The sequence below is a fragment of the Mycteria americana genome, chromosome 5, assembly GCF_035582795.1.
Source record: "Mycteria americana isolate JAX WOST 10 ecotype Jacksonville Zoo and Gardens chromosome 5, USCA_MyAme_1.0, whole genome shotgun sequence".
NCBI lineage: Eukaryota > Metazoa > Chordata > Aves > Ciconiiformes > Ciconiidae > Mycteria > Mycteria americana.
In genome coordinates this window covers 34,485,626-34,501,612 of record NC_134369.1, presented here as the reverse complement: position 1 = coordinate 34,501,612, position 15,987 = coordinate 34,485,626, and the positions used below count along the sequence as shown (strand labels likewise).

At 38.8% G+C, this 15,987-nt stretch overlaps 1 protein-coding gene across 17 annotated transcripts in view; it reads left to right on the top strand.

Moving 5' to 3' along the window:
- SIPA1L1 (signal induced proliferation associated 1 like 1) overlaps positions 1-15,987 on the top strand; it is a 226,756-nt gene that overhangs the window by 59,295 nt on the left and 151,474 nt on the right. The window lies entirely within an intron of this gene.

Here is a 15,987-nt window from a genome sequence, read left to right as displayed (position 1 = left end):
GAAGTATAAGTAATGGTTCTTGCTGATGTGAGCCCTCTATTGAGTGTACTTATAGAATGTTTTCAAATGCTTGTTAAACTGAATCCTATATTGCTATGACTTTGAAATACGAAAACATTGCTTTTTTGCTAATTTTTTTTGTTTTGTTTTCTGCATACCTGATTTTGTCTTTCTCCCTCTATCGTTCTCTTTTGGAGCACAGATGAGTATAGAACTGTATTAGGTGTCTGCATGTGTATGTATTTCAGATTTCTGGTTCCCTGGTAAAGGGTATTTGCTGCTTAGGTGGCCTTCTGTATCTCTGTTACTGCAGCAGCTATGCTCTCAATTCTTTATATTAGAAGGCTTAAAATTTACAGATTAGTTTGCTTCCTGTTGTAAAGCCAAGTCACTCTTAAAAATGTAACGTGCTGTCACTAACTTCAGAGCTAATGATGACTTCTAGATACTAGGATGTTGACATGATGTGACTTGGATGGAAACTTTGAGCTGTGTATCTTCGCACAGGAGCCTGCAAGTCATTTACCTGTTTCTTCTGTCTGTTGCTGGTAAAATTGGTGATGGCATATTGCAATTTGCTGACATAATGTGTATTCCTTTTCTACCTTCCCCCTCCCCTCATACAGTATCAAGTCACTGCATACCATTATTAATTTATGGCCTCTTCAGGGCATAGTAGTCATTTGATAATATATGCTTCAGTCTACAGGGAAATTACTGGTATTTCAATCAGTAAGAAAGATACCCAGTAAGAAGTATACTAGTTATCCTTGCTAGGTCACAGACAATTAAAAATCCTTAATACTATTTGATTTGCCTTGTTTTAAAAACATACATTTGTTCCCTAGAGCAAAATATATTAGATATTTACAGTTAGTATGCAGTATACGTGTGACAATTATGCTTATAATCCAATTTGAAAGTTGCTGAACATGTAACTTGTATCATTATTTCATGGCTTTCTATATATGGTATTTTTCTTTTGGAAGTATATTAGGTTTAGAAGTTATTTAGAATAGTATATTAGAATTGTATATTAATGGAACTCATATAAAATGTATAAAAATGTTTTATAAATTAATATTGGGGGTGTTTTTAGGAGCTAAAATATAGTTTAACATCTTTTAAAGGTGAAAGTCTTTAGTAGGCAGTTTCGTGAGCAGTCATTTTGTGGATGGTCAGCTCAATGCATAGTAAGTCTTAGTTGATATATTACAGGACTTGGATCTACCGATTTAAAGAAAAAAGTACATGGGGGGGGGGTCAATTATACTGTCTCAAATCTGAGAAGTGCTTACTTAACCTTTATAACCAGTACTACCACCCCCCTCCTGAAGTTTTGACTAGCAGTGTCTGTATTAATTGTTTCATGTGGATCACAGTCCTCTTGATTTATGCGAGATGTACTTCTATTAGGCTCTGGTTTATTGGCTGTGTGTTGGATGTGCTGGATTAGGCCCTGGTGTACAGAATCGCAGAATCACAGAATCGTATAGGTTGGAAAAGACCTTTAAGATCATCGAGTCCAACCGTAAACCTAACACGACCAAGACCACCACTATACCATGTCCCTAAGCACCTCATCCAAATGTCTTTTAAATACCTCTAGGGATGGTGACTCAACCACTTCCCTAGGCAGTCTGTTCCAATGCTTGACAACCCTTTCAGTGAAGTAAAATTTCCTAATATCCAGTCTAACCCCCCCCGGCGCAACTTGAGGCCATTTCCTTTCGTCCTACCACTTGTTACCTGGGAGAAGAGACCGACCCCCACCTCTCTACAACCTCCTTTCAGGTAGTTGAAGAGAGCGATAAGGTCTCCCCTCAGCCTCCTTTTCTCCAGGCTAAACAACCCCAGTTCCCTCAGCCGCTCCTCATCAGACTTGTTCTCCAGACCCTTCACCAGCTTCGTTGCCCTTCTCTGGACACGCTCCAGAACCTCAATGTCTCTCTTGTAGTGGGGGGCCCAAAACTGAACACAGCATTCGAGGTGCGGCCTCACCAGTGCCGAGTACAGGGGCATGATCACTTCCCTAGTCCTGCTGGCCATGCTATTTTTGATACAAGCCAGGATGCCATTGGCTTTCTTGGCCACCTGGGCACACTGCCAGCTCATGTTCAGCTGGCTGTCAACCAACACTCCCAGGTGGTGTGATGGAAGAGGATCTTGTTTGAAAACCAGATCTGATTTCCCAGTTTAGGTGTTGTTGGGCATAAGATAATAAAAATTCTCACCAGGAACAGAAGCTTGGGAAGATGACTTGTGGAAATGCAGATGATTACATTTAGCTCCCCAGGCAATTTCAGTCCATCCTGAATTGACTCAGTTGCTGCTGAAAACTGTGGTCTTGTACTCTCCTGCACTTTTCCATGTAGCCTCTTTCTGGCACAGGCATTCTGGTAGCCATTCAGCAAACTTGACTGAAAACTGCTTTTTGTTAAAGCTAACCTGCCAATGAAGACATTTCAGCTTCCAGTTGTGTTGGCCCTCTTGATCTGGTTCACCATGTCATCAGCTGGCTGTTGGTGACAGCACGTAAAAGGACAGAGAATAGGAAAAGCCAAGACTCCTGTCCTCTCCAGCTCCCGCTTGCTCCAGGCTAACATAAGCATGGCATTACCCTCTAACAGCTTAACCCCTGAAGGGCAAAACTAGGATTTTGTGTGCCACTTGGATGTATGTGTTCAAGTGCCTTTTTTTAGGCAAATATATCCTTTTGGGGAGTCAAGCCTTAGTGTGCAGTGGGGATTTTTTTTTAAGATGGCCCCTTTCCAGTAGTGAGTAATTGGAGGACTAGCTGAAATCTTGTTAAAAATGCAGTAGCACACAATGGAGTATGATTCCATAGCGGTGACAGTTAACTCGCATGTATGGAAGTGTATGGTACTGGGCTGTGGGTTGGCTGCCCTGGGGGGTCCCTGAGGGTCCCGAGCATGCCCAACAAGAGACCCTCTGACACTCAGCTTGCCTACCTCGGTTACGTCTCTGAAATGGCATAATTCTTGTTTCACAGAAGTGCGATAAGGAGGAATGCTTGAAGACTCCATTAAGGAAGTTATACACAGAATATAGATTAGTCCTGGCCTGTGACGTTGAACAATGTCTTCTGTAACCCATGCAAATCCAGTATGCTAGTATAGCTTTTGTTTTTCTGTGATTAGCATAGTAAAGTTTATGCAAGTCTGACTGTGACCTGGTTAATAAGTTTACTAAACTTTCACTTTCTGTCTTCAAACAAATAAAGGAAGTTTAATCAAAATTGCAATATAAGACGACCAGGAATTTGTAAGTGTTTCCTTCTCAAACCTGTAGAGTCATTGGAGACTGTTAACTCCAAAAGTGTTGTTGAGACTTACTCTGTATTAAAGTAATGCTTAAATATGACAGAGGTTGAGTGAAGGTTGTATTTTGAGGATTTAGACCTAGATAGGTGTAAGAAGGCAGCTTTGCAGATGTGAGCACAGGAGCAGTGTTCTCCAAGTATTTTTTTAATAGAATTATTGAATGCATTACATGTTCAGTACTCTGATTGCTAAAAGACATTGTCAAATGTTTTTATTAAGGCACCAGCCTCTTTAACCTATGAAGGCTGGTTGATAAACATCCTCTATTACTATAAACATCCTCTTGACCATCTGCCAACTCTAAGGCCTGAAAGGAAGGAGGATGAAGGTAGGACCTTTTACTTGAGGGCTTGTTTTAAGGCAGATACCATTTATGTATGTATTTTACTGAGAAACAGATGGTTTATGAAATCAACCTAACAAAAATACAGCAGCAAAAAAAAAAAAAAAAATCCCTTTGAGTCCTGCAGTGTGGTATTTGTGCTGTGAATATAAGCATGTTTAAGAAATTATTAACAACTGTAGTTAAAGGTAAATTGTTTGAAAGCCTTAGGTTGTATTTCTCAAATATAAGGACATATTTATAAGCTTTTTGAAGTCCACAAAAAATTCTGAAAAAAGAGACTAGGCTTTAGCCAATAATTTCTTCAAGTTAAGGGGTTTGGCATCTTGCTGTTCTCCCATTTCTTCCCCTTTCCTTCCAGGTGTAGGCACAATTGTTGGCAAATTAGTGAATGTGATTCAGAGTTGGAATTGGTGGAAAATTAAGTGTAAACACAGCACACACATGCTGGTAGACAATTTCTGAGAGGAGAGTTCCTACAATATTCTCTCAAAAGCTAGATTTATTTTGTGTTCATTACCATGCAGCCAAATTGGTCTTCCATGACACTAAGCACGTTTGGTTTTTTTTTTTCTTGGGGTGAACTAACTTGGAATGGAATTTACCTTGGTTTTTCTTAGAGGGTAAGGTCACCCCAGGGCCTCACAGGTGTGTCTGGTGCTGCTTCTCCCTGCCCACTGCAGGGAGAAGGGCTTCAGGACTTGTGTTGAGTGGTGGCATCACTCATCTGAAAGGCTTTTTTGTTGTTGTTTAGTTGTTTTTTTTTTTTTTTTTTAAAGTTACCTTTATTTTGAAGGGTTGTTCTGTTTTAGTCACGCTGACATTCTTTATTTACCTCTGATGTTTGCAATTATAGCAGTTTCTTTTTTCCTGACGGCCCTTTCATATGGGCTCTGATAGTTTTCCTCTAATTACCGTGCACAGTTAGTTAAGATTTGATTGGCAACATATTAAGATTTATATTCTGTAACTTGTCTAACACAAAACTAAGTGACACACTTGAGTGAGAAGAGCAGCAAAGCACCAAATCTGCGAGCACACGCTATCCTCGTGGCATGATTTGGTGAAGGTAGTTTTCCATTGAAGCCTCGTGCTGTGGTGTTACTCCTGTCCTCTCCTCAGCGAAACTGTATTTACAGCCTGCTGCCCGGTGCAGGGATCACAAGGATCATTCTTTTGGGTAAAAGCAAACACTTCCCTCTGGAGAAGTGCACTCACGTAACAGTTGGGTTTTTGGGTGAGGTTCATGATAAGAGAAATTTTCATGTGTTGAGTCTAGATATGAGGAAAGGAACCCTTACCTGTGCTTCACTAATACCAAAATATTTCAGAAAGCCAGGGAGGTGTGAGGAATACTTATGATCAAGGTATATTTTTGTTTGAAAACAACCTGAGACTGTAAACAGAGACCCTGTTGCAATGTAAGGAGAGAACTGAGCGAGCAGCGTGACAGGAGTCCCTTCTCCTCTGGAGTAAATTTTGTGTTGTTATTGACAGCTTTCTAGGGTATCTTACCAGCTATTTTGGGTAAGCAGTGTGCACCCAATCTATCTGGAGATAATGTTTGTAAAATTCTTAGAAATGTGTTAAAAATCTGTGCATCTCTAGAGTGCTGTGTGAACACGATGATTGCAGTCCTGTGCGGAGTATGGGTTTGCTGTATGGTCTCTTCCCTCTGCAGCAGAGGGCTGTTTTCTTAACGCTTTGGCTTTATGTGACTGGTGGTTGAGACACTGGTGATGGGGAAGTCCTTTTAGGTCATCATCTTACAAACTATGTGGTACCCTCTGAAATATCATAAAAATACATATCTTTAGATTTGGAAGCGTTCCCATGTCAAGAAAAGACCTTTCTGTTTACCGAATCAAAACTACAAGTGCTAATTATTCTGTACCTAAATACTGAAGTCATATATGGGATGGTGGATCTCTTTATTCTGAATTTCAAATACCTTTTCGTGTAATGTGCCAATAATAACTATGTTTTCCAAATATTTGAAACTGGGCAGCAAATTGTTCTTGTATGTAATTGCTGGATAAGCATTTGTGACCTTTCTAAAAACTAGTTCAGCAGAGCAGTTTTACATATGAGTTATGAGATTACTTACCACAGGTCAGGAGAAGATATATTAACAGAGTGCACCAGCCTGGGGTGATTGGATTTGTCTCCCATCTATGGGACATCAGGACTGTGGAAGCTCATCTTCAATTCCCCTTACATCAGTCATGCTAAAAAAGGAAACTGTGCCATGTGTGGTAACTAGATCTGCCGCGTTGTGGTTTGTTTTGTTTTGTTTTGGTTTTTTTTTTTCCCAAATCTTCTGCTGAATCTCTTGGAATAAGAGTCAAACTATATCCAAACCGAACTTTGGAGTGTATTGACAGATTTTAAGCTTGCTTGTACCTGGTAAAATTAGTATTTTTAGATAAAGTTCAGGTGGTTTTTTTTCCTCAAAATCGATGAACAGTTGTCTGGGGTAACTAATAAAGCCAATGGGATGAGATCTTTCATTTTGGTGTCTCAGAGCTCAGCCTTCTCTCTTGGCAATTGCTGTTGTAGCAGTAGTGGACGGGATCTGTATTTTCCTAGCAAAATTGAGAATTTTCCTCCTTGAGCCCATGCAGCCCCGGGAAGGAGGGGATGCATCTTGCTTTTGTCCTCGCCCTGCTCCAGCTCAGCTGCTCCTTCCTGCCTCCTCCACTTACAGGTGTGTGCAGCTGCAGGGTGGGCTGAAGCAAGGGATGGATCCTGCTGAAAGCCAATGCTTCCAAAGAAGGGGGGAATAGAGCTCTCCCTCACCAGCAGCACGTACATGCTTTATAACGGGTTCGACTGGCCCTGTACGGCCTTAATAGGATGTTTCTGAAATCAGCTGTCACTGACTGTATGTCTGGGTTTTTTTATAAGCAGGATTTGTTAAAGTTGTGCTTGTGCCCCATGTCTCTGCTCTGGATTGTTTGAATTCCATGTGATGCATTACTAATGCTTTCTTTCCCATGCTTTTCCTAATCCCATTGGAAGCTAACCATCATGCATTTGTAGTGATGATGCTGTCATGTTGTTAGGATTGGATAAAAATAATTTAAGACATGCTGTAGGCTCTTTGTAGACACTGTCAGTGGTGGTTAAGCATCATATAATAACCCTACAGATTTTCAGAATGGGTCTCCAAATGTATGGGGAAGAAAATATGCTGTTAGTTAGTTCAAATGGCCATGTTAACAGCTGAGACAGTCTTTTCAGTGAAGTATTTTCCTGTTTGTGAAACAGTTTGAAGCTTCGTGTGTGTGTGTTCACGAGACAGTGCATTTTAAAGCTAATATTTAAATTTTTTCAATTTCAAGAAAGCTTGCTGTGTTTCACTGCAGGTGTGCAGGCAAGCTTTTTTAGATAGGAATAATGTGGACAGGATCTCAGAATGATTACGTGTCACTGGGTTTGTTCTTATTTAATGTAAGAGAATAACCTTTTTTTTATTAAACACATGTTCCTATCTATGTATTCAAAGGAATGACATGTCATGTGGAGTCCATAACTTCTACCTAGTAGCACTGACTTCTAGCTCTCCTGTTAGTATAGCTCGCTGAGCTGTGCAATATTTCGGTTGTCTGATACGAATGGACAAATTTTACCGAAAAACTGAAGAACAATGTGTTAATTTTTTCCCCTCAAGATTTATAGTCACTTCTTATTTTTACATTCAACTGGTGGAATGTAAACCTTTGCTGGCATGTTTATTTGAATGAATCACTGGAACAGGCTTTTCTCAAGGCTTTTATTTAGAAGGGTAGTCATGTTCTGCCCTAAAGGATATAGAGAAGCAGGTGAAGAATTGATTTGTTCCTGTGTATTCTTGACTGTGATGGACAATGACTCAAATGGACTAGAGCACAAGGTACTATTTGGATTGTGAAATTGCTTAAAAAGAAATGTTCATTAGTAATGGGTACAGGTTTTGTGCTTCTATTACTAATTATTTTGTATTTGAATTTTTTAGCCTGGCATAAGATCAGAGACTTTTCTCCTCTTTAATGGAAATCTGTGGTGTACATAGTGTATTAGATTAAGAAACGGCCATGGATAGTGGGTGCTTCTGGGTGGTGGGTGAGTTGGGCGCTTCTGCAGTGGCTGAGATGAGCTGCTGAGAACACCGTGGCTGCCTTCTGGAGAAGTGCTGCTGCTGGCGGAGATGTTGCGCCTCCTCCACGGGGTTTCTGTGGCTTGGAAAAAAACCCCAAACATTATTTACGGGCCTCTCGAATTGCCGATGTTATGCCCCTTGCTCCCTTTTTAGTTTTATGTTCTTTAACACTTGTAGCTTCTGCAACTTCTGTAATTGCTGTTTGATTACATTGGCCTGGTGCTGTAGGTTTGCAGTTAATAACATTAGTGAACCTCTCCTTAAAAGAGCATTCTTTTGTAAAGTACAAGTAAACTCAGTTTTCTGCATCTAAACAAACAAAAAAACCTAACAAAACCCATGTTATCACCTTTTATGCTATGGCATTATATTAAGTCACTTTTTTCTGCTCTTGTACCTAGATTGGGGTTTTCCCCAGCACTAATGAATACTTACTGAAGTGTGGAATCTCAATTTGTGGCAACATGGAAATATTTCACGTACTTCATTAAGAATGGATAACCTTGCTGTGTTGTTTCTTCATAATCTAATGTACCATGTTAACAATTTTCTTATTTTAGTTTCTTTCCTAGGATTGCAGTTTCTTTAGAAACAATGGTGTCTAGTTTTTTGGTATTCCTATTAAAATAATGAGTTTTTCAACAGTGTATCTTTCCCTGCATTCAAGGGTGTTAGTTCTAAAGTGTTTCAGCTGCAGCTGTAGATAAACAAATATGCTATTTTAGCCCCCTCCCCTTGCCAAAAATAATAGCAAAAAACCCCCATGACTTCCTTATATCTCCATCTTCTAACTTGGGTTCAATCTTGTATCTTGTAATTACTCATTTACCTTCAGACCATGGTACTCTTAAAGATGATGTATCTTGTGTCAGAGTCTGTGTCAACGTGGTATGTATTGTACAATATGCCATCCATCAGTGCATCAGATATTTGCTCTGACAAAGACCATTTTTCTTAAGACTCTTTACTCTCTGTCAAACATATTCCAGAAATTAATTCAAGATACCCAAAGTAATCTACCTGAAGTAGCCTAATTTCTCAGTGCTTCTTGTACTAAAAAAAGCAGGAAAAGTATGTATTTGTGATTTCATGCTTCTGTGTATTTACTGACAAATAAGACAATCCTATGGTGAGAGCCAGACATTCAAAATCCCTTTATTTTTAACAAAAGAAGAAAAGGTGTGGACCAGATTCTCAGCTATACCTGGTCAGCCTGGGCGCAAATGATTCTGTAATAGTGAGACCACCTTAAGAAAAGCATTTGTATAATTATGTAGTACATTGATGTGGACTGGGTAATTTTTGTGGCCTTGAGTTGAACAGTTGAAGCTGGGAATAGACTTTCATGAATCCTTAATAGTTAGCTATATTATTAGTGTCTGGATTCATGAGTTACTTTCTTACATTTCTCTTCTGGTTTAGGTTTATTAAAAGTGTTCAGAGTGTTCTGTAACTCTCTTCCCTTCCTTCCCATGGATAAATGAGGACTGTGTTCTCAAAATGTTACATCTCATTTTATTAGTGAAACTGCAGCAACTTTGGAATGGACAAGAGTCAAGGCAGATTCCAAACCTTGTCTGTTCAGATGAAAATCTGGTGTGGAAGAGTCTGCTGCTGTTCACAGCTTGGGCATGTAGTTCGAGAGAAATGATATTAGCATTGAATTTTCTTTATTGTGTGTAACTTTGCTAATATTCTTGGAAATGCAAAAGTAGCTGGTTCTACTGCAACTCAAATATTTTCTCATTTGAAAATGAATATAAAATCTAATTTGTTTTTCCTTCACCCTCTCTCCTCAGAGATCTATCAAATTACCCTCTGTTTTAGATTCAAGCTCTTCATGGAAATTAATCATTCTGACCCCTGTGAAGTAAATATTATTTTCATTAATGGGAAAATTGCAGAACAGACAAGTAAAATTGCTTGTTTGAATTATGCAGAGCTCTTAGACATGTGGTCAAATTGCTAGACTGTGCCTGTTTTCAATAAATTCTTTACAAAACTTTTTTTCTGTAAGCTGTAATAATATTGATGCCGTCTAAGCAGACAGAAAAATGCTTTTTTTGTTTCCTGAAGAGTTGCGTGACCAGGAGGATAACTGAACTATTGTTTATAGAACAGTATATCTTGAAATGTGGATAAATGAGCTATCTACTGAGAAGAGTAAAAATGGTTTGTAATTTTACTGAGAAAACAGGCAAAGAACCCTTTTAAATTTTATCTTAACCTGGCAAGAGCATGAAGGTCCTTGAATGGGCAAAGAAACATGCACTTTAATGGAAATTGCCAGGTCTGCCAAGTGAGTCAAATGGGGATGGAGACATAAGGTGCTTGTGTTTTATGGAATAACAGATTATCGGTTCGTGTGAAATGCAAGTGTAAAAGGGGCTTCTCCACTGAAAATGGAAACCTTGGGTGTGGCAGGAGAGAATATCTTGAATTGCTTTTGTCTCTTTCAGTAGGATGGAAATAATGAGTTCTCCTTTATCTGAAAGGCAGTGTGGTTGAATGTTTTCCTTGAAGGAAGGCTTGTAACATAGGAAAGCAGAAGTTTGGTTACATATGCAAAAAACTTTCGAGCTAAAGAATTGTATTTTTATTATAGTTGAATTCTGAATTAGGGATAGAAGAAGGTATGATTTATGGAGTGTGAAACTTCTTAGGGATTACTAGGATTTTCAGTTTGACACAGTTTCAAAGCTTTTGAAGACTGAATAAATTCTGCTCAACAGAGTGGAATTTTTCATATTCTCTTGGATATTTTGAAACTATAGTGATGTAGTTAACGCCTCTTTTAATGAATTTTATGGGCAGTATACTTCTATACAACTTTATTGTGAAGCTTCCTTCTGTAGCAGATATATGGTGTACGTTTCTGTTGTGCTGTGAAGGGGATTGGAGTCTCGTAGAAGTGGTGCTCATAGCACATACGCAGTTAACAGAAATCTGCATTTGGATATTCCTGGCTTAGACACTTTTTGTGGTAAAGGGTAAAGTAGTGGAGTTTATGCAGTATGCCGGTATGTTGTGGAAGATTGGGGAAATGTGATTTCATGTTTTGTTTGTTGACAGATGGTAGTACATGCCAGTGGAAACCCACTGGTTGATGGGTGTGCACGGATGCTGTTCAGTAACAGTGCTTCATGGCTTTTAGTTTGTTCACTGTTAGGCACTTCTCTGCCTTCTCATTTTGGGCGTTTAATTTGTCTAGCTAACGTATTGTTGCTTACATTATGTGTATTATCAGTTCATCAAAGTGCTGATGAAAGCCTTCATATAAAGAGAAGTCGTATGGTCCTTTGCCATGGGTGCTAGAAGTTGGAAGACTAATATATCTGACTGCCAGCTGGCTGCTGGATGACCTTGAGTAACACTTTTTTTTTTTTTTTTCCCTCTTGCCTTGATTTCCCTTTCTTTGTATTTGGTTTAATGATATTTACCTTATCTGCAAAGCACTTTGAACCCTTATCAGCAGGAGCTTCCTGACAGCGGCATATTCTCTATGGTGGTGCTTCTGTTTTCATGGACAAACAGCTTTAAAATTCCAAATACAAAGTCAGTCGAGATGCCAGCTCAGTTTTTCATTTCTTTTAACAGCAGTCAAATGGATTGAAATTACATATGAAAGAAAGGGGGCGGGGGAGAGAGCAAAATGGAAAAGGAGTGAGCTTTCAAATTGTGAATTTGCAAATTCTTTGCTGAATTTGCCCTTTATCCTTTCTCCTCCAGTATTTTCTGCCATAGACAGATTATTAGTTCTTTGCTTGGCAGCAGTAACTCCTACATTGGAAAATCCTGTCCTCCTTATAGCTTAACTGTGACAGAAGGCTAGGCTGAAAAACAAGCAACAGGACAACTTTTCTGAAGAGAAAAACTAACTTTTAAAGAAGGAATATTGGACAGCAAAAAGGATGGGTCACTACTTCATGTAACCGGGGGGGGGGGGGGGGGGGGGGGAAGTGGACTCTGTTTGCATTTGTTGTTGGTTTTCTCCATTTTAAACTTAAGTATTTGCATTCCTTACTTTAAAGTGCTTACTGTTGTCAGGAATAACTACAAATTTCACATTTTCATGGTTGTGCTCTGTAAATTCCTTGATGTTTCACTTCGGTTAGTTCAGCACTGGGCAAAAGCATTAGCTCATAGAGGAGAAGCTCTTTCCAGTCAGCAGTATCTTCTTGGTACAGGTATTTCACTTGTAGGATGTGCAGTTATATTGGAGGTAAACATAAAGCCATTTATACACTATTACAGTCATATACTGTGTGGCTAGAAAAACTGGCCTCAGTGTGAAAGCCATGGTGGTTGTGAATAATCGGGAAAGGTTATGGCTTATTGCACTAAAATGATGTTGTGAACATCAGAAGAGGCCTTTTCAGGTGAAATGAAATTAAATGAAATTTTGTTCCATTACCCCTTTTGAGAAAAATGTTAAGAATTACAGTAACTGAATACTGTTGACAGGGCAGCAAATGAGTTAATGAATTAAATGCAATGTTCCTAATTTTGATTGATACTGTATAATTATGATGCCAAAGGTATTTGAATTTGTATCAGGCTGTAAATCTGCATCAGACTTCTAGTTTACCCTTGATGAGAGGAAAACACCAACACACAAAATGAGAAAACCCAGACATTCCCCCAACCTGAGCTGAATCTCCCTTCATTCAAAAATTGAAGTGTAATTCAATTTCAAATCTCTTTTTCTATACTGCTATTTTACAAAAGGTAAAAAAGTTTTAGTAATTCGGCTTTCTTCCTTGTTAGTAGCATATCTCTGAGAAATTCCTAAAGGTCTTAGTGTCTGAAAAGCAAAAGGTAAATATTCTCTGAATTTTGATGTCAGCAGCAGCAGCAGAGAATCCCCTGACAGCCCTCTGTGCTGTTCTAAGGTTTTTTCTTTCCTAATAGCCTTAGTCTGACTGGAGATCTTAGAGCCTGACAGTAAAAGGCAGCCTTCCAAACTACCTTGAGCTGTTCTGTTCTCACTAAGAAGAAATAAAACTTCATTTTACTTAAAAGTGAAATTTATGGAAGAATACAAGAGATCAGATTATTCTGGCAGTGACTCTTGAAGCAAATGTTCTTTAGTTTGACAAGCTGAGCATGAAAGGATATGCTTTATTAGGATGCAAATTCTATGTATGTGATTCATTTGTTGTATAATATTTTCATGCATTTTTGGTTTATTAGAATTATATGTGTATTAGTATGTAGAGAGGTTTTATTAATGTGTCAGAAATAACACTTCACTATTCACCAGGGTGAAAGTCAAGATGGCTAGGATTTCAAAGTTTAGTAGGAGTCTATATACCTTCTTTTATAATAAATGGCTCCAATTTTCCTAGAATAAGGGATTTCAATTCTTACTACTTTGTATACACCTTTTTTTTTTTTTCACTTGTTTCTATATCTCCTTACTTCTGTTCTTGCTTCTGTGTTTTTCACCATTTCATATTCATTGTTTCAGATTATCTTTTTTTTTCTGGAGGTTTTACTGCTGCTGAGTTTTATACCTCCCTTTGATACTTCATCCTTTCCTGCCTTTCTGACCCAGAAGAATTTGTGCCTCAGCGAGCTTCAGGAGCAACTGTCTTGTGTTTTAAGAGTAATTGTAAGAGCTTAGCTGTGACTTGGAAGCATGCTGCTTTCCCTTGCCATATAGGTTTGTGCAAGTCAGCTGGCTTGCTGCTTTTTAAAACCCTGTCTTACCTGTGTTTCTGATGTGTATGAGTAATAGCCATTAGCGCTTAGCAATCATATAGTTGAAAAGACGTATAAAAATGGAGCTTACTTTGTAGTAATGTTATTTATCAGTTTCTGGCATTCAGCATCTTCAGTGACAGCATATGTTTGGCTGGAGATGAAACGTAGAGGTCTGTGAAAGCTTTGGTCGGAGGTGGCCTTCCAGCAGCACTGCTCTGTAGGCTGTTCTCCGTTGTGGCAGTGTACTGTGGGTGCAGGAATTCAGTCATCTGCTAGGCACAGGGCTTTGAAAATACCAGCCCAAACACTCAAAGGGAATTAGGTGCTGAAGTCCTATCTCCTTGTGAGTGGGGTTCGCAAAATAGGTTGCAGGCTGGTGTCCAACGCCATGGGAGCAGCAGCATCTTCTTTTCCCTGCAATGCATCATCTCACGTTTGTTGAAGTTCATTGGTGAAACTTGTCCCGGCTGTCTTCATTCCTCTGGTAGTAATTACAGTAATGATCAGCTAATGCATGTACGTCAAAAGCCTTTTGTTTTTATTATGAAGGGAAAGACAGACCTATTAAATATTTTCATAGCTTTATGATGGCACAGGAACACTTTATGTAGACTTCTTTATTTAGAAATTATAATGTGTATAGGTGGTGCCTTCCTAAAGAAAACGGAGAAGGATGTTTTGCACTGATGCTCATTCCTTCTTTCTTTTGAAAATCTGGGTTAGTTAATAGGACATCCTGAAAGGCCTGCTCGCTTTTCTTGGGAGGTGAATGGACTGAAGGCTGTGTAGGCTAGGGAGGAAAATGGGTTTTTTAAGTGTCTATGAGAAAGAAACATCCGAACTTCTTGTAGCTATTTTTTTCAGCAGTTTCACATACTGTTAAATTCTGCTGAGAATAAATGCTAGTTATTCTTAGTGTTTCTAGAGAGCATTCTCTTTCCCCTTCTTTTTTTGAAAAGACTTTGGCTACAATTCCAATACTTCCTAATGTTATTAATTATATAAGTCTTCTAGAGCTTTGAACTGGTGTTCTGCAGGTGACTTGCCGCTCTGTGAGAATAGCTTTTGCGGGATGTGGCAGGCAAGTGGGGGAAGTGAAGCGTTCCTTGGTAGGTGGTGGATTCTGAAATCAGGGGGATGAATCTGCAAGGATTCCTCATCTTGCTTCTAGTGCTGCATATTGACATCTGGAACGTAGCAAACAATCCTTTGAATTCTCTTCAAGTAACACATTTTAGTTCTTCCAAGGGTGATGTAAGAAAAAAGCCTTTTTCAGTAGAACCAAGTTCTTTCTTTCCTCCCCCCTTACGTACGCCTACACCAATGTTTTTTCAGCTCTGCAAGTGTGTTTTTTCTCACTCTCTCCACTGTGTAGGCGGCCTTCCCAATCACAATTGAGCTTCACAGGCAATCTTTTACAAAAAAAAAAAAGTTGTCTTTACACAGCAGGTCTATAATTTAACACCAAAGAAAATGGAGAGTTATGGGTTAGAATTATGATGCATCTTAGTAATGCTAGAATAGGTGAAGGATTTTGCCCTAAAGAAAACAAGGAAAAATTTTCTTGATCAGAAGGCCACCGCCTGCGGAAATTATTTATTTACCTGCTGCCCAAATGACTTGCCAAAATGTCAGTGGCAATCACAGGCAGATAGGTTTTAAACCTTTTACTTGCTTCATTAGACTGAGTTGTTATTGAACTTTTCTATCCCAAAATTAGAATGTGATTCTACTTGAAAGAGACAGACTCAGTTTGCTGGTAATATGAAAGTTAAAATGCAGTCCTTCCTGGAATGTTATGTTATTTTAAACATGAGTTTAGTTCTCTCTACCTTTTGGAAAATGCTTTGACCATTATTTTTTTTGTACTGCAGCTCTTTTGATGATGCTTCTTGTTTTTCCCAGGTCTTAATTTCACACGCTATTTTGTAAATAAGCCTAAACTGAACTTGCAATAAAAAAACCCAGCTGTGAAAGCTATATTATTAATTGCTTAAAGGAAGACAGCAATAATTACTTTCTTGAGCTCTGTTGATAATGCTGTCTGGTACTTATTAAAGAATTTTGGTTAATGCTAATGTTCTTGCCACCAAGTATTCAAACTTTATTCAACTCTGTCTAGAAATAAGTGTTGGGAGAGTAGCAATGGGTGACTTAAAATTATTTGCTTATCAACCTATTGAGTTTCAGAGATCATTATAATGAAATATATAGTGCTTGTACCATGTTTTATGTGCAGCTTCTGCTGGCATTGCAGCTGAAAGCAGCTGTCCTTTCTCTGCTTATCGTGTCCTGTGCCTTTTCTGCCTCAGGTCAGCACGAGTGCTAATGTACCTGTGCAGTGAACTAGATTGGGGAAACCAAGGTTGGAGAAATGATCTAGGTCTTCGCCTCCAGTGTCCTTATTTAGAGTTGGATTTTCATCTGTCTCTTTGATATGATTCACCGCACAT